Here is a 21,889-nt window from a genome sequence, read left to right on the forward strand (position 1 = left end):
AGCAGGAGAAATAATAGCAGTGGCAGGGCAAAAGAATAATTGGCATAGCAAGTGTAATTAGTATTGTATGGAAAAAAGCCAGCACCGACCAGTAGTTGCTCTACAGTAAATAGCTGTATTTATTACTCTGTGTGTTTCCGCACACACTAATGGGTTTCTTTTTCCACAATGTCTCTGTTTTAATTTTGGCGTGGGTTGGAGGATGAGTAGGGGGAAAATTAGTTTGGTTCAAGTGGTCTCCTGGGAAAAACACTGAACTTAGAATCAGGAGGCCTGAGTATTCATTCTGCATGTACCCTTAACCCCTTCTCCTCTGGTACTCAGTTTGCTCATCAGTAAAGTGACAGGTTTGAATTAGTTGGCTTTAAAGATGCTTTACTGATCTCAGAGTGGGCAGCTAGGTGGCATAGTGAATAGAGAGCCAGGCATAGAGTCAGGAAGACTCCTCTTCCTGAATTCAAATCTGGCCTTAGACACTAGCCCTGTGATATTGGGTATGTCTCTCAGCTTTGTTTACCTCAGTTTCCTCATTTGTAAAATGAGCTGGAGAAGGAAAGGGCAAACCACTCCAATATATTAACCATGAAATCCCCAAATGAGAGTCACAAGGAGTCAGATATGACTGAAAATTAACTGAAAAATATGGTTCTCATATTTTCTGATTCTGAGGAAATCTGTCTTCATGCCTCTATTTCACAGATTAGAAAATCTAAACCACACCAAAGTGACTTGGTTGGGGTCACATAGTAAAATTGTTTTGGACCCTGGATTTAGCCTAGGGGTGTATTATTGAATCCCCAGGTCTATGTTCTTACCACTATATTATGCACTGGGTTCTCAAAATGACAGGGATTGGAAATCTACATGGAGGATTTTATTACTGTGCCTGAGGGAATCCCCCTCTCAACTCACAAGTTGGTTCCCCAGGAGATGACTACTCTAGTTTCTGGTGCTTTTTATTTAACTATGAGGCTCCCTTGAATATGTGGAATGTCCACATGGCATGTTAAAGTATAGGTTTAGCCTCCCAGTCGCATGGACAGTTGACTCTGAAATTTGGCCTATTCCTTCCTAAGGAAGATTTTTTTTTTTTGCCTTGAGGGGAGGAGTACTCATAAGAAATGCTTTTGACCCTGTTCTATTAGCTAAGACGAAAGGAAAGAAGGCTTCAGGAGCAGTGTGAGGCTGAAAGTTCTTTAACCTCCAGGAACTAGATGGGCTGGAAATTTTATCTATCTGACCCCCCCCCCAATATCTGATCTGTAGGGATAATGCTTTGGGATGCCCAGGTTACACACCATCTCAGCTCCTTCACACTCAACACTGGCTTTACAAAAGAGCATCATAACTGGGGAACTGTGAGTAAATCCATTTATCCCAAGAAAACCAAAAAAATTAGAATTGGAGAAATCATACAGATAAGAATATACAAAAGATTTTTTTTTGAGAGTAGATGGGCTGTTTAGCTGGGAGTGAGATGAGATTCCATCTCAAACTGAGAGGTCTCTTTCTTTTTTAAAAAATTAAATTATTTTTAATTAACAGCAATTACTTCTATAAGCTTTTGAGTTTTAAATTTTTCTCCCTCTCCCTCCTCACCTCCCTCCCCAAGACACACAATCTGATATAGGCCATACATATACATTCCTATTAAACATATGTTCACATTAGTGATGTTGTAAGTAAGAATTAGAACCAATAGGAGGAACCACCAGTAACAGTAAACAAAACTCAAACAAAAGAAAATAAATAGCAAATAGTATGCTTTGATCGGCATTCACACTTCATAGTTCTTTCTTTGGATGTGGATAGCATTTTGCATCATGGGGCCTTTGGGGATGTTTTAGATCCTTGCATTGCTCAGAAGGATTAAGTCTATCAATATTAGTCATCGCACAATGTAGCTGTCACTGTGTAAAACATTCTCCTGGTTCTGCCCATTTCATTGAACATCAGATCACACAAGTCTTTCCAAGTTTTTCTGAAGTCAGCCTGCTCATCATTTCTTATAGCACAATAGTATTCCATCACATTAATAAAACACAATTAGATTAGCCATTCCCCAAATGATGGGCATCCTCTCAATTTCCAATTCTTTGGCACCACAAAAAGAGCTGCTATAAATATTTTTGTAAATGTGGGTCCTTTTCCTGTTTGCATGATTTCTCTGGGATATAGCCCTAGAAATGCTATTGCTGGGTCAAAGGGTATGCACATTTTGATAGCCCTTTGGGCATAGTCCCAAATTGCTCTCAAAAATGATTGGATCAGTTCACAACTCCACCAACAATGCACTAGTGCTCCAATTTTCCCACATCTTCTTCAACATTTATCATTTCCCTGTTTTGTCATATTGGCCAATCTGATAGGTGTGATGTGGTACCTCACAGTTGTTTGGATTTGCATTTCTCTAATTAATAGTGATTTAGAGCATTTTTTCATACGACTATAGATGTTTTTAATTTCTTCATCTAAGAGCTGCCTGTTCATATCATTTGACCATTTATCAATTGGGGAATGACTTGCATTTTTATAAATTTAATAAATCTCTCTATATTTTAGAGATGAGGCCCCTGTCAGACAGACTGGTTGTAAAAATTTTTTCCCAATTTTGTACATTACTTCTAATCTTGGTTGCATTGTCTTTGTGCAAAAACTTTTCAATTTAATGTAATCAAAGGTATCCATTTTGCATTTCATCATGTTCTCTATCTCTTGTTTGGTCATGAATTCTTCTGTTCTCCATAAATCTGATAGGTAAACTATTCCTTGCTCCCCCAGTTTGCTTATAGTATCATCCTTTATATCTAAATCATAAACTCATTTTGACTTTATTTTGGCATATGGTGTGAGATTTTGGTCTATGCCTAGTTTCTGCCATACTCTTTTCCAGTTTTCCCAGCAGTTTTTGTCAAATAGTGAGTTCTAATCCCAGAAGCTGTGACCTTTGGGTTTATCAAATAATAGATTACTATAGTCATTGACTACTGTGTCTTGCATATTTAACCTATTCCACAGGTTCACCACTCTATTTCTTAGCCAGTAACAAACAGTTTTGATGATTGCTGCTTTATAATACAATTTAAGACCTGGAATGGCTAAGCTACCTTCCCCTGCATTTCTATTCATTAGTTCCCTTAATATTCTGAATCTTTTGTTATTCCAAATGAATCATTATTATTTTTTCTAACTATAAAATTATTTTTGGTAGTTTGATTGGTATGGCATTGAATAAGTAAATTAATTAGGTAGAAGTCATTTTTATTATATTAGCTTGGCCTACCCATGAGCAGCTGATGTTTTCCCAATTATTTAGATCTGACTTTATTTGTGTGAAAAGTGTTTTGTAATTGTGTTCATATACTTCCTGGGTTTCTTTCGGGAGGTAGACTCCTAAATATTTTATGATGTCTACAGTAAGTTTAAATGGAATTACTCTTTCTATCTTTTACTATTGGGCTTTGTTGGTGGAATATAGAAATGCTGATGATTTATGTGGGTTTGTTTTATAGCCTGAAACTTTGGTAAAGTTGTTTATTATATCAAGTAGTTGTCTATTTGATTCTCTAGGATTCTCCAAGTATATTATCATATCGTCTGCAAAGCATGATAGCTTTGTTTCTTCTTTGCCTATTCTAATACCTTCAATTTCTTTTTTCTTCTCTCATTGCTAAAGCTGCTGTTTCCAGTACAATATTGAACAGCAGTGGTGATAATGGATGTCCTTATTTCACCCTAGATCTTACTGGAAATGCTGCTAGCTTGTCCCCATTACATACAATGCTTGCTGAAGGTTTTAGATAGAAGTTATTTATTATTTTAAGGAAGACTCCATTTATAGCTATGCTCTCTATTGTTTTTAATAGGAATGGTTATTATATTTTGTCAAAAGCTTTTTCTGCATCTACTGAAATGATCATGTGGTTTCTGTGAGGCTTTTTTTGTTGTTGTTGTTGATATGATTAATTATGCTGATAGTTTCTCTAATGTTGAACCAGCCCTGCATTCCTGGTATAAATCCTACCTGGTCATAGTGTGTTATTCTTGTGATTAGTTGCTGTAATCTATTTCCTAATATTTTATTTAAAATTTTTGCATCTATATTCATTAGGGAAATTGGTCTATAATTTTCTTTCTTTATTTTGACTCTTCCTGGTTTAGGTATCAGCACCATATTTGTATCATAAAAAGAATTTGGTAAGACTCCTTCTTCACCTATTTTCCCAAATACTCTATATAGTATTGGACTAATTGTTCCTTAAATGTTTGATAGAATTCGCTTGTAAATCCATCTCACCCTGGAGTTGTTTTCCTAAGGAGTTCATCAATGGCTTCTTCAATTTCGTTTTCAGAAATGGGGTTATTTAAGTATTTTACTTCCTCTTCTGTTAATCTGGGCAATTTATATTTTTGTAAATATTTATCCATTTCACTAAAATTGTCAAATTTATTGGCATACAGTTGGGCAAAATAGTTCCAAATTATTGTTTTGATTTCCTCTTCCTTGGTGGTGGATTCACCCTTTCCATTCTTGATACTGGTAATTTGGTTTTTTTCTCACTTTTTTTTAAATTTAAATTGACCAAAAGTTTACCTATTTTATTGTTTTTCTCACAAAATCAGCTCTTAGTTTTATTTATTTGTTCAATAGATTTCTTGATTTCAATTTTATTAATTTCTCCTTTGTTTTTCAGTATTTCTAATTTCATGTTTAATTGAGGATTTTTAATATGTTCTTTTTCTAGTTTTTTTAGTTGTGTGCCCAGTTCATTGATTTCCTCTTTTTCTGTATTATTCATGTAAGCATTTAGAGATACAGAATTTCCCCTAAGAACTGCTTTTGTTGCATCCCATAAGTTTTAGTATATTGTCCCCTTATTGTCATTCTCTTGAATGAAGTTATTGATTGTTTCTATGATTTCTTGTTTGACCCACTGATTTTTTAGGTTTAGATTATTTAGCTTCCAATCATTTTTAAGTCTATCTTTCCATGGCCCTTTATTACATATAATTTTTATTGCATCACAATCAGAAAAGGATGCATTTAATATTTCTGCCTTTCTGCATTGGTTTGTGAGGTTTTTATACCCTAGTACGTGGCCAATTTTTGTGTATGTGTCATGGACCACCGAGAAAAAAGTATATTCCTTTCTATCCCCATTCAATTTTCTCCCAAGGTTCATCATACCTAACTTTCCTAGTATTCTATTCACCTCCTTAACTTCTTTCATGTTTATTTTGTGTTTAGATTTATCTAGTTCAGAGTGGGGGAGGTTGAGGTCCTGTACTAGTATAGTTCTGCTGTCTATTTCTTCCTGTGACTCCTTGAACGTCTCCTCTAAGAATTTGGATGCTATACCATTTGGTTGAATATATACTTAGTAATGATATTACTTCATTGTCTATGATGCCTTTTAGCAGGATGTAGTTTCCTTCCTTATCTCTTTTGATAAGATCTATTTTTGCTTTTGCTTTGTCTGACATCAGCATTACTACCCCTGCTTTTTTTTTTTACTTCAGCTAAAGCATAATGTATTCTGCTCTAGCCTTTTACCTTTACCCTGTGTGTGTTGCTCTGTTTCAAATGTGTTTCCTTTAAACCACATATTGTAGGATTATGGTTTTTAAACCATTCTGCTATCTGCTTCCATTTTATAGGAGAGTTCATATCATTCACATTCACAGTTATGATTACTATCTGTATCTTTCTATTCACCCTTTTTTCCCTCATTTATGCTTTTCTTTCTCCTTTTTCCCTTTCGCTCCTCTCTAGTGTTTTGCTTTTGACCACCACCTACCTCAGTCCCTCTTCCTTCCTATTAGCCCCCTACCTTTTGTTCCCCTTTACCCTTACTACTTCTTCCCTTCATTCTATTACCCCTCCCTTTTCTTTCCCCCTTTCCCTCCTACTGCATATAGGACAAGTTAGATTTCTATACCTAACTGATTATGTTATTCCCTTCTTGAGCCAAATCTAATGAGAGTAAAATTCAAATAATTCTCAACTCCCTCCCTTTTTTCCCTCCACTGTAATAGGGTCTTTTGTCTTTTCCTGTAAGGAAATTTACCCTTGTCTGACTCCTTCTTTCCTTTTCTCTCAATATATTTTCTGAGAGATTAATCCACTTACTTGGATCCATTTAACCCACATGATTAGATTTTTTTTAATCATTACATCAAAGTCAACTTATATCCACCCACTTTATGTATACCTCTTTAACATCGTGTAATAATAACAAAGTTCTCAAGAGTTACAAGTGGCATCTTGCCTTATAGGAATTTAAACAGTTTGCCTTCATTAACAACGTGTTGTTTCTTTCTGGCCTGTTTACCTTTTTATGTCTTTCTTGAATCTTATCTTTGAATATCAAATTTTCTATTGAGCTCTGGTCTTTTTATCAGGAAGGTTTGGAAGTCCCCTATTTCATTGAATATCCATCTCCTCTCCTGAAAGATGGAATTCTCCAGGTATACTCTTGAAGAAATTGAAAAACTTAAGGAGTAAGTTGTTTTTTTTTTAATTAATAAAGTCTGATATACTTTTTGTATCTTTTTGTCTCATTTTCACTGGGTAGTTGATCTTTGGTTGTAACCCAAGCTCCTTTGCCTTATGGAATATCATATTCCACATCCTACAGCATTTTAATGTAGAAGCTTCAAGGTCCTGTGTAATCCTGATTGTGGTCCCATGATATTTAAATTGTTTCTTTCTGGCTGCTTGAAGTATTTTCTCTTTGACCTGGTAATTTTGGAATTTGGCTACAAAATTCCTTAGCATTTTCAATTTGTGAACTGTTTCAGGAGGTGATTGGTGGATTCTTTCTATGACTATTTTACCCTCCAGTTCTAGAACCTAAGGGCAGTTTTCCTTGATGATTTCCTGAAAGATACTGTCCAGGCTCTTTTCTTCATCGTGATTTTCAGGTAAATCAATACTTTTTAAGTTGTCTCTCCTGGATCAATTTTCCAGGTCTGTTGTTTTACCAGTGTGGTATTTTACATTTTCATCTATTTTTTTTTCATTCTTTTGTTTCTGTTTGACTGATTCTTGTTCTCTCATAGAGTCATTAGCTTCCATTTGCACAATTCTAATTTTTAACAAAAGGTTTTCTACTATTAGCTTTTGTACCTCCTTTCCCATTTGGCCAATTTTATTTTTTAGGGAAATTTTTTCTTCAGTGTACTTTTTTTTTCCAGTTGGCCAATTGTATTTTTTAGGGACTTGTTTTCTATAGTTAATTTTTGTCCTTTTTTTCCCCAAGCTATTGCTGTCTCTTGCATATTTCTTATTTCTTTTCCCATTTTTTCTTCTACCTCTCTCATTTGACTTTTAAAATTCTTCTCGAGCTCTTCTAAGCAGGCTTTTTGGGCTTTAGTCCCAGTTTATATTACCTTTTGATGTTCCAGATGTGGGTTTGTTGACAATATTGTCCACTTCAGAATTTTTGCCTTGATCTTCACTGTTCTTATAATGTGAATCTATGGAACGCTTCTTTTTGCTCATGGCGTTTGCTTATTTCCTGGTCTTTAAAGAGATTGAGCTCCCCTCCTGGGGAGCAGAGGGCACTGACCCAAGCTTCTTGTGTTGGGAGCCTAGGGCCTGGTCACTGGCTTTGCGTGCTGGGATCTCTGATGTTGCCAGTTGGAGGTTGTAGGGTTCTGGCAGCTTACCTGGTGTTGGGCTGGAATCAGAAACACTGGAACTCTAGGGGTAGGGTTAGGTAGTCTGGTCCCTGGAGATTTCCTGCTCACCTGGGCCTTTCCTTCCTTTTGCTTTCTTCAGTTCCTTTCACATGGATGTTGCATGATGTTTATCCACCTAGGGCCCCTTGGAGCATTGCTTCCCTTTGTTTTGCTGAGGCACTGAGACACCATTGCTGTAGAATGCTGGGGCACCTTGTGGTTTTCCAAGCTGGTTTCCACCTGTGTCCTCACTAAGCTACTTGGAGTTCCAGCTGTCCTCACGGAGGCATTTGGAGTTCCAGGTGTTGGTGTTTGCCTATTCTACCACCTGGGTTTCAGAATCTCCTCCAGGTATGCTGAGGTAAGGCTTTCTTCTAGCTTGCTGGGATGCCTCCCATTCTTTACTGCTCTCCTTCCTCCAGAGCAAAAAGGGTCTTTCCCATTAATCCCTCAAGCTACCTGGGCTACTGGAGTGCTGCACCCCATCTTTTTTCTGGTTCGGCTGTTTCAGGGTTTTTCCTGGGGCAATATTTTCTGGGCTTTCAGAGGTTGATAAGGGAGGGTAAGAGCATCTTTTCTTACTCCACCATTTTGGCTTCTGGAAGTGGAAGTGAGAGAGGTCTCTTTCTTATCTAAGTAGGTGTGCTCTAGGATTCTTTTTAGGCAGGCAGGTTAAGAAGCAGGGGCATGTTGAGAAGCCAGCTTCCAATACAGGCCTGCTGCTTTGCTTTTCATGTGTACCTCTCCAATGAGACAACATAGACAACATGTGTCACCCTCTCTTAAACATCTCTGGCCCCAGCAGTATCCCTTATTCAGGTATGCAATCTGGCATTTATCATCTCTCTGCTAAATAAGAGTAGTAACTCCCTCCTTATGTACCAGCACATACCACGAAGACTGCTCTCTTCCAAACCTAAACTTGATTGGAAGTCTGGTTATATAAGCATTTTCTAAATCCATAGGTCATTAGCCCCCATTGATATATTTACCTTTAATAGTCAGCCAGAGAATATATCTTTCATGGTGAAGGAGACAAATGGAATGGTTGATTCAGAAAAGTAGCAACAAAATGTTTGCCTCTAGTCTGGGCTCACTTTCTCACAATCATACATAATATCACATTTGGAAAGAAAAAGTATGGGGAACACTTGTTCAGGGTGACTCATGAAGGGTCATACATATGTGGATGAGGTATACATGGGGAAAGGCAGTTCAAACTTCTGACACTGAAGGGACAATGATATCTTATAGTGATGTTTTCACTCTGTTCCTGACAGACTAGTTCACTGTTGACCTCTCTGTCACTTCAGGTCCCTGTTTCACTGGACACTGAACAACTAGAGGTTCCTACTAGGCTAAGCTTGTACTTTCTTTAGAAGGTTGTTCTGCTCAGCACATTCTCATCTGGATGCTACTTGGCTGCTGCAGTGTCTGCCACCTCCAGCTTCTGGCTCAGCTGAAATCCTGGGTTTTCTCTCCCTTAGGGAAGAGCAGGTGCTGTCATGTTTTCTTAGCTCATTTAAAAAAAGCAGGAACTCTGGCCTAGAAAGTAACAAGGTACCTCCTCAGCCTTGTTCCCTCGTAGTCTTGGCTAATGAGGCCTATAATCTGTCCCACAGGAAATTCTCAGTCCTGGGTGTCAAATTTTTAGAACACAGAATAGGTCCATCTTTGAAAGGTAAACTGCAAGCCAATTAATCGTTATTTGTTCAGTAACTACAGAATAGCTCTGGGTATGGGTGGGGGATCTTATTAAATCTTTAAATGGATAACTTTTGTTATTTGTATTTATATGACTTTTTAAAGATATATCATTCCCCCTATCCAGCTAGATATGCTTGGTAAAAAGAATGAAAAGGTGGGGGGGAGGGGAAGTAATTTAGTAAAACCAACCAATATATTTACTGTCTGACAGTCTATGTGATATTCTATACCTATAATTCCCTACCTTTATAAAGAAGTTGCATTTTCTCCAAGCTTTTACCAGATCACGCTTGGTGATTAAAATTATTTCATAATGTTGAATTTCATTTTTGTTGTTCTTTTCATTTACTTTTTTCAGGCATTGTTTTCCTGGTTTTGTTCACTTTACATCAATTCACATAGTTATTCTATCCTTTTAAAAATTCTTTATAGTCATTATTTCCTACAAGGCAGTGATATTCTAAAATTTTTGATCTGCCACAATTTGTTTAGCTATTGCCCTGCTAACAGAATCATAGAATTTGTAAGTTAGAAGTTAGAAGTGGTTATGTAGTCCAATACAAAAAGAAAAAAGAAAAAAGACACATATAGAATAATATACCCTACAAGTGATCATCCTCCCTCTACTTAAAGAACCCTATTGTGGGAGAATCTACTATCTATCAAGATTGCTAAATGAATACTACCTCAGAGGTAGTTCAACCAGTGCAAAGAACAATGGTACTATCATCTCCAGACTCCTGAAAGCTCTGCCTCTCAATGTGGCCTAAAATAGAATTGGGTTTTTGACTACCATACTGTTGATCCATATTGAGTTTGTAGCCTAATAAAACTCTAGTTATCTTACATATGAATGTATATGTATATGAATATATGTATATATGAATGTGTATATATATATATACATATATATATATATATACATATATGTATGTTTATGTGTATATATATATATATGTGTGTGTTTTTTAACCATGTCTCTACCATTTTTTACTTACAAAATTTATTTTTTAAACCTTCTGTGAGACTTAATATTAACCTTTGCTGAATTTCATGTTAATAAATTTAGCCCAATTGTCTAGCCTGTCAGTATCTTTTAGGATGTTCATTTTCATCTAGTGAGTTGTTATTGATTCCAGTTTTATGCCACATACAAAATTAATTGCCCTAACTTTATCTAGTCATTGTTTTCAGTTATGTCCAATTCTTCCTGACCCCATTTGGGGCTTTCTTGAAAAAGATACTGGAGTGGATTGACATTTTCTTTTCCAACTTGTTTTACGGATGAATAAGCTGAGACAAATAGGGCCACACAGCTAGTAAGTGTATGGGAAAAGTTCTGAACTCAGATCTTCCTTTACAAAAATGTGAAATAACTCAGAGTGAATCACAGATGACAGAGATACTCTATGCAAGAATTCTTCCAGGCTGACCTTGAACCATTGATGGTTATTTTTCAAGTTTGGTATTTAATCAGTTCTAAATCATATTTCTTCATGTTTTCAACCGCAAAAAAATATAATATGAGACAAATTATTAAATAGTTTGATAAAATATATATAAAATATGCATCTATTTCCATAGAGACAGGTAGATAGATGATAGATAGATAGGTAGATAGACAGATAGAGAGATAGAGAGATAGATAGAGAAAGAGATTTAGCTTTCTTTTGTTTAGGGAAAAAATAGGCAAGATTCTACAGACTAAAATGTTATTTGGAAAGTCCACAAAGTATGAATGGGAGATTCTCAAGAATGTATTAGAATGTTTTAGAAGGATACTTCAGAAGAAATTCTGAAGTTACAAAGGAAAACTTTCCAAAAAGGACAAAAAATAGGGATTTATCCAAAGAGACCAATACATATGCACAGGAAACTCATTGACCAACTTAGATTTTGCACAGCAATATATAGAAGATAGGAGCAATGCCTAGTAACAGATCATGAATATAACAACATGGCTCAGCCCTGTTTAAAAAAAAAAGTATTGGGTGTGCTTAAACTATCTATAGTATGGTCTAGTGAGGTCTCAAAGGCTTTCTCTCCAGATAGGATAATTGTTAAAGCAAGTATCATTGGCATTATATAATAAAATGTCAGCACCAATCAATAGTTATGATACAGTAAATAGCTTTGTTTATTATACTCATCTGTAAATTGATGCAGGGCGCTAGAAGGTCTCCTAAAGTCCCTTCTAAGTCTCTAATTGATGACTTAGTGATTAACCATAGCTCACTCTTATACTGTGAGGAGGAAATTGACATTAACTGCCTGCACATAGGTCCTTATGCCAAAACTCATTCTTTTGAAGGCAGAGAAGCTCTGAGTCCACAATCTAGTTTAATAAGAGGAGGTAGTATTCTCTCCACAGTCTCTGACAGGAAGAATAAGTATCTTGCCACTGTAGTGGTTAATTTGTGAATGCCTAATGAGTGTTTTGTAGAGTCAGGATCTAATTTCTAGTGGCCTTTAAATATGGTGAAAGCTTCCCAACTTCCTTGATTCTTCTTAGGAAAGAAATTTCCTTGACAGGGGAGTTTCACACTGAGGTGTGAAAAGAACCACTACTGATTATAAAGGAGATACCCTGCCCAATACTTCTGCTTTTATGACTCTTTTATTGCTCCCCTGTGGTTAAGGCAGTATTTGGGAATTTTTCTTGTTCTTTCTCTGCTAAAAGAAAGAAAAAGTGTGCTGAAGGTTTGGGGATCTGTCTTCTCAAGCTGATGGTCTTGCTTACTCATCACAGTTTTCAGGAACACAACAAAGAAAACTCTGTCCCAATTTATGCTGCAAATGGAACAAATGTCTTTCTTTAGTTTAAAGGATGGATTTTTTGAGCGTAAGGAAGGCCCTTTGAAACCAATTAATATAAGATATTTGGCTTACATAGTAACAAACATTACTGCCTCTTCTCTTCACAATACAGGTGTACCCACACCTTTCCCTCTCTGCCAAAGGTTTACTACTAAGCATTCTTATATCACTTGAGGCAGATTTTCATAAAGAATTTTAATCAATAATTTGTGATATTATCTATTTAGTGTTTTAAGAACAAATTGCTTAGAATGGAGCTAAGATGGCAGAGAAAGCCAAGAAGTTGCTTAAGCTCTCTACAATTTCCCTTGGAAAGAACATTAAATCAGTTCTCTAAAAGAATTATGGAGCAAAAGAATACATTAAAAGATGGAGTCAAACAATTTTTGATCCCCATATAACTTAAAAAGACTTCAGGAAAGACCTGTCTCACTTGGGTAAAAGGGGAGTGTAGCCCAGCACAGGTGGTGTCCAGGCAAGCCAGTGGGAGGCTCTTAGTCACATCACAGGTCCTGTGGTTCTGGCTCAGTAGGCTAGTGGCATAGCAGGCCAGTTGTGAGGCCTCCAGCCCTAGAACAGCATGCCAACCCCAGAACCCAGGTCACAATAGGTGTGCCTAGGCTGGGCCACCTTAGTGTAGTGGGCAAGCTGCCAGTTCCAGAGGCCCTGGCACAATAAGGCAGTGACAAGGACCATGGCCCCCATTGCAAGAGGCTTGGGATAGTACCCCCAGAGCCTCAGGAACAGAGCTCAGCTTTTTAAAATTTAGTGAAAAAAAAAAAAGAGAGAGTCCTTACCACAGAAAACCATTCTGGTGACAAGGAAGACCAAAACACGAACTCAGAAAAGGACAATATCAAAATGCCTAAATGTGAAGTGTCACAGGGGAATATGAATTGGTCTCAGGGCCAAAACATCCTCTTGGAAGAGCTCAAAAAGGATTTGAAAAATCAAGTATAAGAGGTAGAAGAAAAATTGGGAAAGTAAATGAGAGTTATTCAAGAGAATCATGAAAGAAAAAAAGAGCCAACAATTTAGAAAAGGAAGCAAAAAAAATTGACTGAAGAATATAAGTCTTTAAAAATAGAATTGGCCAAATGGCAAAGGAGGTGCAAAGGCTAACTGAAGAAAATAATTCCTTAAAGATGAAAACTGGGCAAGTCCAACAAAGTCCAAAGGAATTAAAAAAATAGAAGAAAATATAAAATATCTCATTGGAAAAATGACTGACCGGGGAAATAGATCCAGGAGAGATAATTGAAGAATTATTGGGCTACCTGACAGCCATGATCAAAAAAGAGCTTGGATAACATCTTTCAAGATATCAAGGAAAACTGTCCTGATATCCTAGAACCAGAGGTTCTAAACAAGATAATAAAATAATCTAAATAAAATAGTCATTGAAAGGAAACCCTAAGAACTCTCGAATTTTTGTTGCTCTGGAGTATCCTCCCATAATCTCCTTTACAAAAGGGTTCTGTGACCTGGCACCCCCTTCCCCCAACCCAGGTCACCCGTGATCATCAGCCACAGCCCCCTGCCTGACAGGGGCTTCTCAGGAGCTGCCACTAAGGTTACATCATCACAATAAGAACAAGCAACATGGCAGCAATCTCATCCAGAGGTTCACTCGTAGCAAGCCATGACTACTACTGAAAGCGTCTGGGTTCCACTTCCAGCAACAGCTCCTGTGGAAGTGCTGAGTATTCTGGGAAAGTGATCCCCCATCATTCTGGTCTTCCCAAATCAGACCCAGGCCACTGGTGGGCAAGATTCTTCTTCGGGAAGTCGAGTCATCCATTCAAGACAACTGTATTGGAATCCCCAGAGCACTAAGGAACTTTCCAGATTGCTCATGGCATGATCACCTGTGACCTGGCTCAGGAGGCCATGAGGAAGCAGCATGTCAGCAAACCCAGAAAGACCAGCACTTGTCCTTCTGCATGAGCAGCAGCACCCTTTTTGCTACTTCCCTCTCTTCTGAAGTGTGCTAGGCATCAAAGCCCATTGTCCCCTTCCCTCTCATACCCTCCTCTCCCCTTCTTCCCTCTCCCATCTATTCCCTTAGAATAGACAGGCTGCATAAATGTAGAAGTAGTTGTGTTGTGCGTGTGTGTGTGTGTGTGTGTGTGTGTGTTTAAAGGAAAACAAAAGCAAAACAACAAAAAACAGTAAAAGAAACCACACTGTTATTGTTTTTCTTTTTACTATCTGAATCACCTATGTGCTTCCAGCAGCCTCAGTAACTTGTTTACTTTATACTCAGTGGAAACTAGTAAACTTTGAGCAGCCTTTAAAAAAAATAGTCATTGAAAGAATTCACTGATCACCCCCTGAAAGAGATCTCAAAATGAAAACTCCAAGGAATATTGTAGCCAAATTCCAGAACTACCAAGTAAAGAAGAAAATACTGCAAGCAGCAAAAAATAAAAATTTTTAAAAAATCAAATATGAAAAAGGCACAGTCAGGATTACACAGGACTTGGCAGTTTCTACATTAAATGATCAAAGGACTTGGAATAAAATATCAAAATTGGGGCTTAATCCAAGACAAAAAAAAAAGTATGGATTACAACCAAGAATCAACTATCCTGCAAAATTTAGCATAATCTTTTAGGGGAAAAGATGGATATTCAATGAAATAGGGGACTTCCAAACTTAACTGATAAAAAGACCAGAACTGAACAGAAAATTTGATCTTCAAATGCAAAACTCAACATCACCCTCTCAGAACTAGATAAATTTAAACATGAAATTAAAAAAAAAGAAAGAAGGCAAGGAGGTGAATAGAATTTTAGAAAAGTTAGTTAGGATAGACCTCTGGAGAAAATTGATCAGGAATATAAAGGAATATGTCTTTTTCTCAGTGATATATGGTACCTACACAAAAATTGACCTTGTATTAGGGCATAAAAAGGCAGAAATATCAAGTGCATCCTTTTCAGATCATGATGCAATAAAAATTACATGTAATAAAGGGCCATGGAAAGATAAGCTAAAAACTAATAGGAAATTAAATAATCTAATCCTAAAGAATAAGTGGAATAGAATGACAATAATGAGATGACATACTAAAAGTTATGGGATTCAGCCAAAGCAGTACCTAGGGGAAATTTTGTATCTCTAAGTGCTTATATGAACAAAACAGAGAAAGAGCAGATCATTGAATTAGGCATGCAATGAAAAAATCTAGAAAAAGAGTAAATTCAAGATCCCCAAATTCAGCAAATTAGAAATTCTGAAAATCAAAGGAGAGATATTAAAACTGAAATTAAGAAAACTATTGAATTAATAAATAAAACTAAGAGCTGGTTTTATGGGAAAAAATAAGATAAACATTTTGTTAATTTGACAAGAAAAAAGAAAGAAGAAAACCAAATTACCAGTATCAAAAATAAAAAAGGTAAATTCACTAACAATGAAGTAGAAATCAAAGGAATAATTAGTAGCTATTTTGCCCAACTGTACACCAATAATTTCATTTTAGAAAAAGAAATTGAACAAGCTTTCAATGAACTCCCTAATGGGGAAAAAATGTCCAGGGCCAGATGGACTTACAAGTGAATTCTACCAAATATTTAAAAATAATTAATTCAAAAATTATATAAACTATTTGGGAAAACAGGCAAAGAAGGAGTTCTACAGAATTCCTTTTCTGAACCAAATATGCTGCTAATATCTAAACCAAGAAGAAGTAAAACAGAGAAAGAAAATTATACAATTATTTTCCTAACGATTATTCTTGCAAAGTTTGAAATAAAATATTCGCAAAAATATTACAGCAAATTATTATGAGGATAATACACTATGACCACGTGAGATTTATACCAGGAACGCAGGGTTGGTTCAATATAGTTCAATTATTGGCATAATTGACCATATCAATTATAAAACAAACAGAAATCATGTGATTATCTCAATTGATGCACAAAAAAACATAAACAAAACCTTTTTGCCAAAATATAGCACCCATTACTATTAAAAACAATAGAAAGCATAAGAATAAACAGAGCTTTCCTTAAAACGGTAAGTAGTATCTCTCTAAAACCATCAACACTCATTATCTGTGATGGAGATAAGTAGAGGACTACCCAATAAGATCAAGGATGAAACCAGGATGTCCATTATAACCACTATCATTCAATATTGTTCTGGAAATGTTAATTTTAGCAATAAGAGAAGAAAAATAAATTAAAGGAATTAGGAATTAGGCAATTAGGAAACGAAACTCTCACTCTTCGCAGATGATATGATGGCATATTTAAGGAATCCTAGATAATCAACTAAAAAACTACTTGAAACAATTAGCAACTTTAGCAAAGTTGCAGGATATAAAATAAATCCACTTAAATTATCAACATTTGTGTACATTACCAGCAAAGCTCAGGAGCAAGAGATAGAAAGAAATTCCATTTAAAGTAACTGTAGAAAATATAAAGTATTTGGGAGTCTACTTGCCAAGTCCAACCCAGGAACTACATGGATGCAATTACAAAATACTTTTCACACAAATAAAATCACATCTAAACCTTTGGAAAAGTAGAAATTGCTCATGAGTGGGCTGAACTAATGTAATACAAATGATATTTCTACCTTAATTAATTTACTTACTCAGTGCCATACTAATCAAACTACCAAAAAGTTATCTTATAGAACTAGAAAAATAGTAAAATTCATATGGAAGAACAACAGGTCAAGAATCTCAAGGGAATTAATGAAAAAAATACAAAGGAAAGTGACCTACCCCTACAAGATATAAAACTATGTTATAAAGCAGTAACTAAGAATATATTATAGAGCAGAAAAAAACTGAAAATTGAACGTTGAAAAACAAATGTTGAAAACTATTTTTACATGATTTTTAAAAATTCTAATTACCAAAAGAAAAAAAAAAGAACTAATTGCATAAATCCAAAAGCACTTTCTATTCTTTGAGTACATTTTTACTTGTTTGAATTTGACTTGAATAAGCATCTTAGTGAAGTAGCATTACATGTTACAGAGAAAGAGAGAGAGAGAGAAAGAGAGAGAGAGAGAGAGAGAGAGAGAGAGAGAGAGAGAGAGAGAGAGAGAGAGTCTTGGGCTAGGAACTAGTCCAGTGGAAAGAACATGAAAGTGATCAGAAAGAAGAGAATAATTTATACAAAACAGCAACATAGTAAAGCTAAATAACTTAGAAAAAACTTAAGAAGGAAGATCAATTCAATGACCAATCCCAATTCCAAGAGACTGATAATGAAGCATACTACCTACCACTTGAGAGGAAATAGACTCAAGATACAGAATGAATGTTGCATTTTTGTACAAAGCCAAGATGGAAATTTGTTATGCTAGGTTATGTATGTTTGTTATAAGAGTTTGGTTTTTCTTCCTTTATACCCTCCTAAAGTTGGATTTGGGGTAGGAAGGAGAGAAAATTATTGCTTTTTATTTGAAAAAAGGGGAAAAAATAAGCTTCATTGAAATATTATTGGATTTGAAGTAAGGGGTTTCTGATACAAAACCCACTTCTGCCACTTCTATGTGACCTTGGTCAATTCATTTCACCTACGTGAGCTTCAATTTCCTCATCTATAAAATGAGGAAGTTGCACTAGATGGTCTTGGAGTTCCATTTCAGCTCTAAATGTATGATTCCATAAATTAGGAAAAGCTGGTTTTTCTGGTTTAGAAAAACAAATTACTTCCTCCTGGACAGCTCTCTGGATGACAAAATCATAGTTAGGTTACCATTTTGTTGTTGAAAGGACTTGTTTTATTTTTTAAACCATATAGTTGTTTCTTACCAGATACCATATTGTTGTTGCTCAGTGAAGCTTATGAGGGCAAGGGTAATTAATGTCAGAAAGTGTCAGTCCTAGATAAAATGCTGTAAATGGTAATGTTTAACTTTCACAGCTCCCCACCTCTTTCAATTGTCTTGTTCTTTCTCCAGTCAGGTTCTCTTTCCAATCCATCTATATAGCTTCCATTTCCATGAGGACTTACTCTTCAGGAGCTGTCCCCACTCCCCTTAAGAGGTTAGCTGATAATGTGATTCAATTGTTATCTCTTCCAAGGGCATTTGCATTTTTATAGCCTCATATTGACTGACTATGTTTTAGGACTTACACTCAAAAGAATACTGACTTTTCAAGAATCAATATCACTGTGTGGGAGGGAACACGATTTTTGTTGTGATTGCTCAAAATATTCCTCGAATTGTATCATGGAGCTCTGGCAAATTATCTACTTTGCAAAAAATAACAAAACCTGCTTCTGCTTCTGCAGGAAAGTCCATCAGTACAATGGATAATAATAAGATGTTACTTTTTCTTCATAGCTTATTGAGTGGAATAATTATGCAAAAAAGGTCCCTTCAAATCACAGGATAGCTTTAGAAATGCCTGAACATTTTTCAGGGTTCAAGAAGGGTCTAAGGCACTCAACTTTTATTTTGGAGATCTTGCTTTGGGCCAAAGTCTTGGAGAACCTTTAAAGAGAAGGGTAGGCTATAGGTAGGAGATGTGTGTGTGGGGGGCGGGTTGGGAATTAAGATGATTAACATTTAATTACCGTACCCAATGGCCCCAAGAAATATCATCCACAAAGGGTCTCTTTTTCACTCTGGACTCACTTGAACCCTAAGAAATCATAGTAAGTTCTGATTCAAAGGAAAGCAGTCTGTTTTGTTTTTGTTTTTGTTTTTTTGTTATTGTTGTTGTTCATTTGTTTGGTTTGGTTTATTTTATTTGTCTAACTTGTTACTTCTACTCTGGAGCAACTTTAGTAAAATCTTAGTGACAGGACTTAAAGGCTCCAGTAGTGTCTTCCTAAAACGTAATTAACAATGTTTCTTCTAAAAAGGCACTCAAATAGGCAATGCAGATACTAGGTAAAGGACAGTAGTTTTTTTTTTTTTAATCAGGGACTCTCTTTAAGATACAAAGTATTTACAAATATGCATTAACAAATATAGAAAGATAAAATGCGTAATTACTCATTTTCCCCCCTCTATTCAAAAGGGAAATCTTTTTTGTAGAATGTTTAAACAGATTTCAGAATCAATCAATCAATTGATAAGCATATTATAAGTACCTTGCTGGGCATGGTGCTAGCCTCTAGGGATAAAAGATAAAGAATGAAAGTATCCCACTTTACAGAGTTTTCATTCTAAAAGGGGAGATAACAAGTATGGACTATGTGAAAAATAAATATAAAGAGAAAATACAATTACATAAATTCAAGTTAATTTGAGAAGGAGGGCAATGGCAAGTCATGGGATTAGAAAAGCCTCCCTTTAGAAGGTGACATTGGATTGGTATTTTTAAGAAAGATGATTCTATGAGTCCTAGGGGAAGAGGATAGTGTATTTCATGCATAGGAGATGGCTAGTTCAAAGGCTTTGAGATAAATGAAAAAGTACCATGTGTGATGAACAAAGAGAAGGTAATAAAACAGAAGAAACTGATGAAGAGTTTGGCTGGATAACAGTGAGGGATGGGGAGCAATTTACAACAAGGGAAGTGGAGCCAAGATGGTGTAATAGTAGGAAGCTATAAAACAACCATCACTCCAAAACAACAAAACCAACCTCCATTAGACTGGATCCTGATAAGGGAAATCTAGGGCAACTCGTAATGAATCAATCACCAAGCCAAATTTGACATAGAAATATAGCCTGAGACGTCTGGGGACTGGAAATGGGGTCCGGCCAGAAGTACATGGCCCTGAGTCCTCCAGCTTCCCAAGGAGAACCTGTGAACCTGGGCAAGAAGAGGACTTAGACCAAGGATGGGGAACCTTTGTCGCCCCCTAGTTCCTCAAGTTTGAGCAAAAAGGGGGCTTTGTTCTATGAAGTTTGGATTCAGTAAAATGGCCACACTTGAGGACCCAGATAGTCGCATGTGGCCTGGAGGTCACAGGTTCCCCTCCCACTCCCCCACCCCCTCCCCATCCCAATGACCTAGACACATATTGAGAAATCACAAGACCTATAGAGAAGAACCTTGAAAAGGACTGTCTTCTGCTAGTCTGCTCCAAGTTATAGATCCAGTATGGATTAGGAAAGAGTGTTGAAACTGTGGGTGGCATTTCAGGTTAGAGAGGCCCTTGGCAGATTTAGCAAGAAAGGAGCAAATACAGAAGCAAGCAGCAGCCGTGTGACTAAGACCCTGTTAGTAGAGCAAGACCTCAGTTCTAGTATCTGGCTAAGCCCACAGAAAAATAACAAGGGCAGACCAAAGGAGAACCTACATTTCTGTCCCTTTGAACCAACAGAGTCCTTGATAGGGGCTGAGTCCAGTAGCAGTCAAATGTTACACAAATCTGTAGAGCTCAGACAAGGGATGTGGGTGACAAACAAAAATCAGACTTTGTCCTGGATCAAACCACTTTGGGAGCATTGACATGAAGGTAACCATTCTGTCCCTGAGATTCTAGAAAAACACAATGGTTAACACCTTAAGAAAGAAACAATGGAGCCGGTCAAGTCAATTCCTCCAGAATTGTGGCACAGCCTATCCCTAACATCAAGTCAGAAGTCAGGAAACAGATTGAAAGAATGCAAAAATGAAACAGAAAATAATCCCATCTTAAAAAGCTATTCTAACAGGGAAACTCAAGACACAAACATTGAAGAGAAAAATAACAACAAATAAAATACAAATGAAGACTCAGAGAAAAATACAATTTGGGCATAATCTCAACTAGACTTCTTAAAAGACATAAAAAAGAGGTTTTCTTTTTATTTTAAAATTTATTGTAAATGAAATGAAAGCATTTGAAATAAAAATAGGAAAGCAAATGAGAGCCATGAAAGAAAGAACTGGAAATGGAATTATCAACTTGACAGAAGAGATACAAAACCTTATCCAAGCAAAAAAACTGCAACAATTAAAACCAAATAAAAGCTAATCACTCCGTGAGACAGCAAGAAATATTGAAATAAAGTCAAAAGGCTGAAAAAAAAGAAGAAAATGTAAAGTATCTCATTACAAAAGTAAATGACCTAGAAAACATATCAAGAAGAAAAAAAAATAAATTGTTGGATTATCTAAACGCTATAAACAAAAAAATAAAACAAATGAAAAAAAGCTTAGACATCATAGTTCAAAAAATCTTAAAAGAGAACTGCCTACAACTCTTAGAACCATAAGGCAAAGTTGAAGATTAAAGGAGTTAAGGTTTTTCTTCCACAATCTCATACCTAGCAGCAACAAGAGGTTGGATTTAAACACAGAATCTCTGAATACCTTCCTCTTTCACAATCACCTCAGATTTTTACTGTCCAAGCAATTCACAAGAGCCAGAATGCCTGATCAACCCAGCCATAGCTTTGGCTTTCTTTATGACACTCTTCTCCAAGAAGCATAATGTGAAGTAAACCACCTGCCACTCACTGGGAAGCAGGCATCCTAGTCAGGAACTCTCCAACTCAGAAAGAAACCAATACTACTGTAAACATCCATTTTTTAGGATTGTTGTGCTCAGAGAAGGAAACATAGTGGCTGACAGGAAATCAAGCTCACCTAGGCATGTAAACATATTTGAAGTCACCATTGCTGTTGGAGGGGTGGGGTTAGAAACCTCCTCCCACAACATTCCAGAGTGCAGGCTAAATGAAATCATAATGTAATTGGGAAATATTTAACTAAATAAACAAATACACATCAAATAAAAATGCAACAAAACATAGTTAAAAT

This window comes from Phascolarctos cinereus, unplaced genomic scaffold (genome assembly GCF_003287225.1).
Source record: "Phascolarctos cinereus isolate Bilbo 61053 unplaced genomic scaffold, phaCin_HiC Scaffold_1;HRSCAF=81, whole genome shotgun sequence".
Classification (NCBI taxonomy): domain Eukaryota; kingdom Metazoa; phylum Chordata; class Mammalia; order Diprotodontia; family Phascolarctidae; genus Phascolarctos; species Phascolarctos cinereus.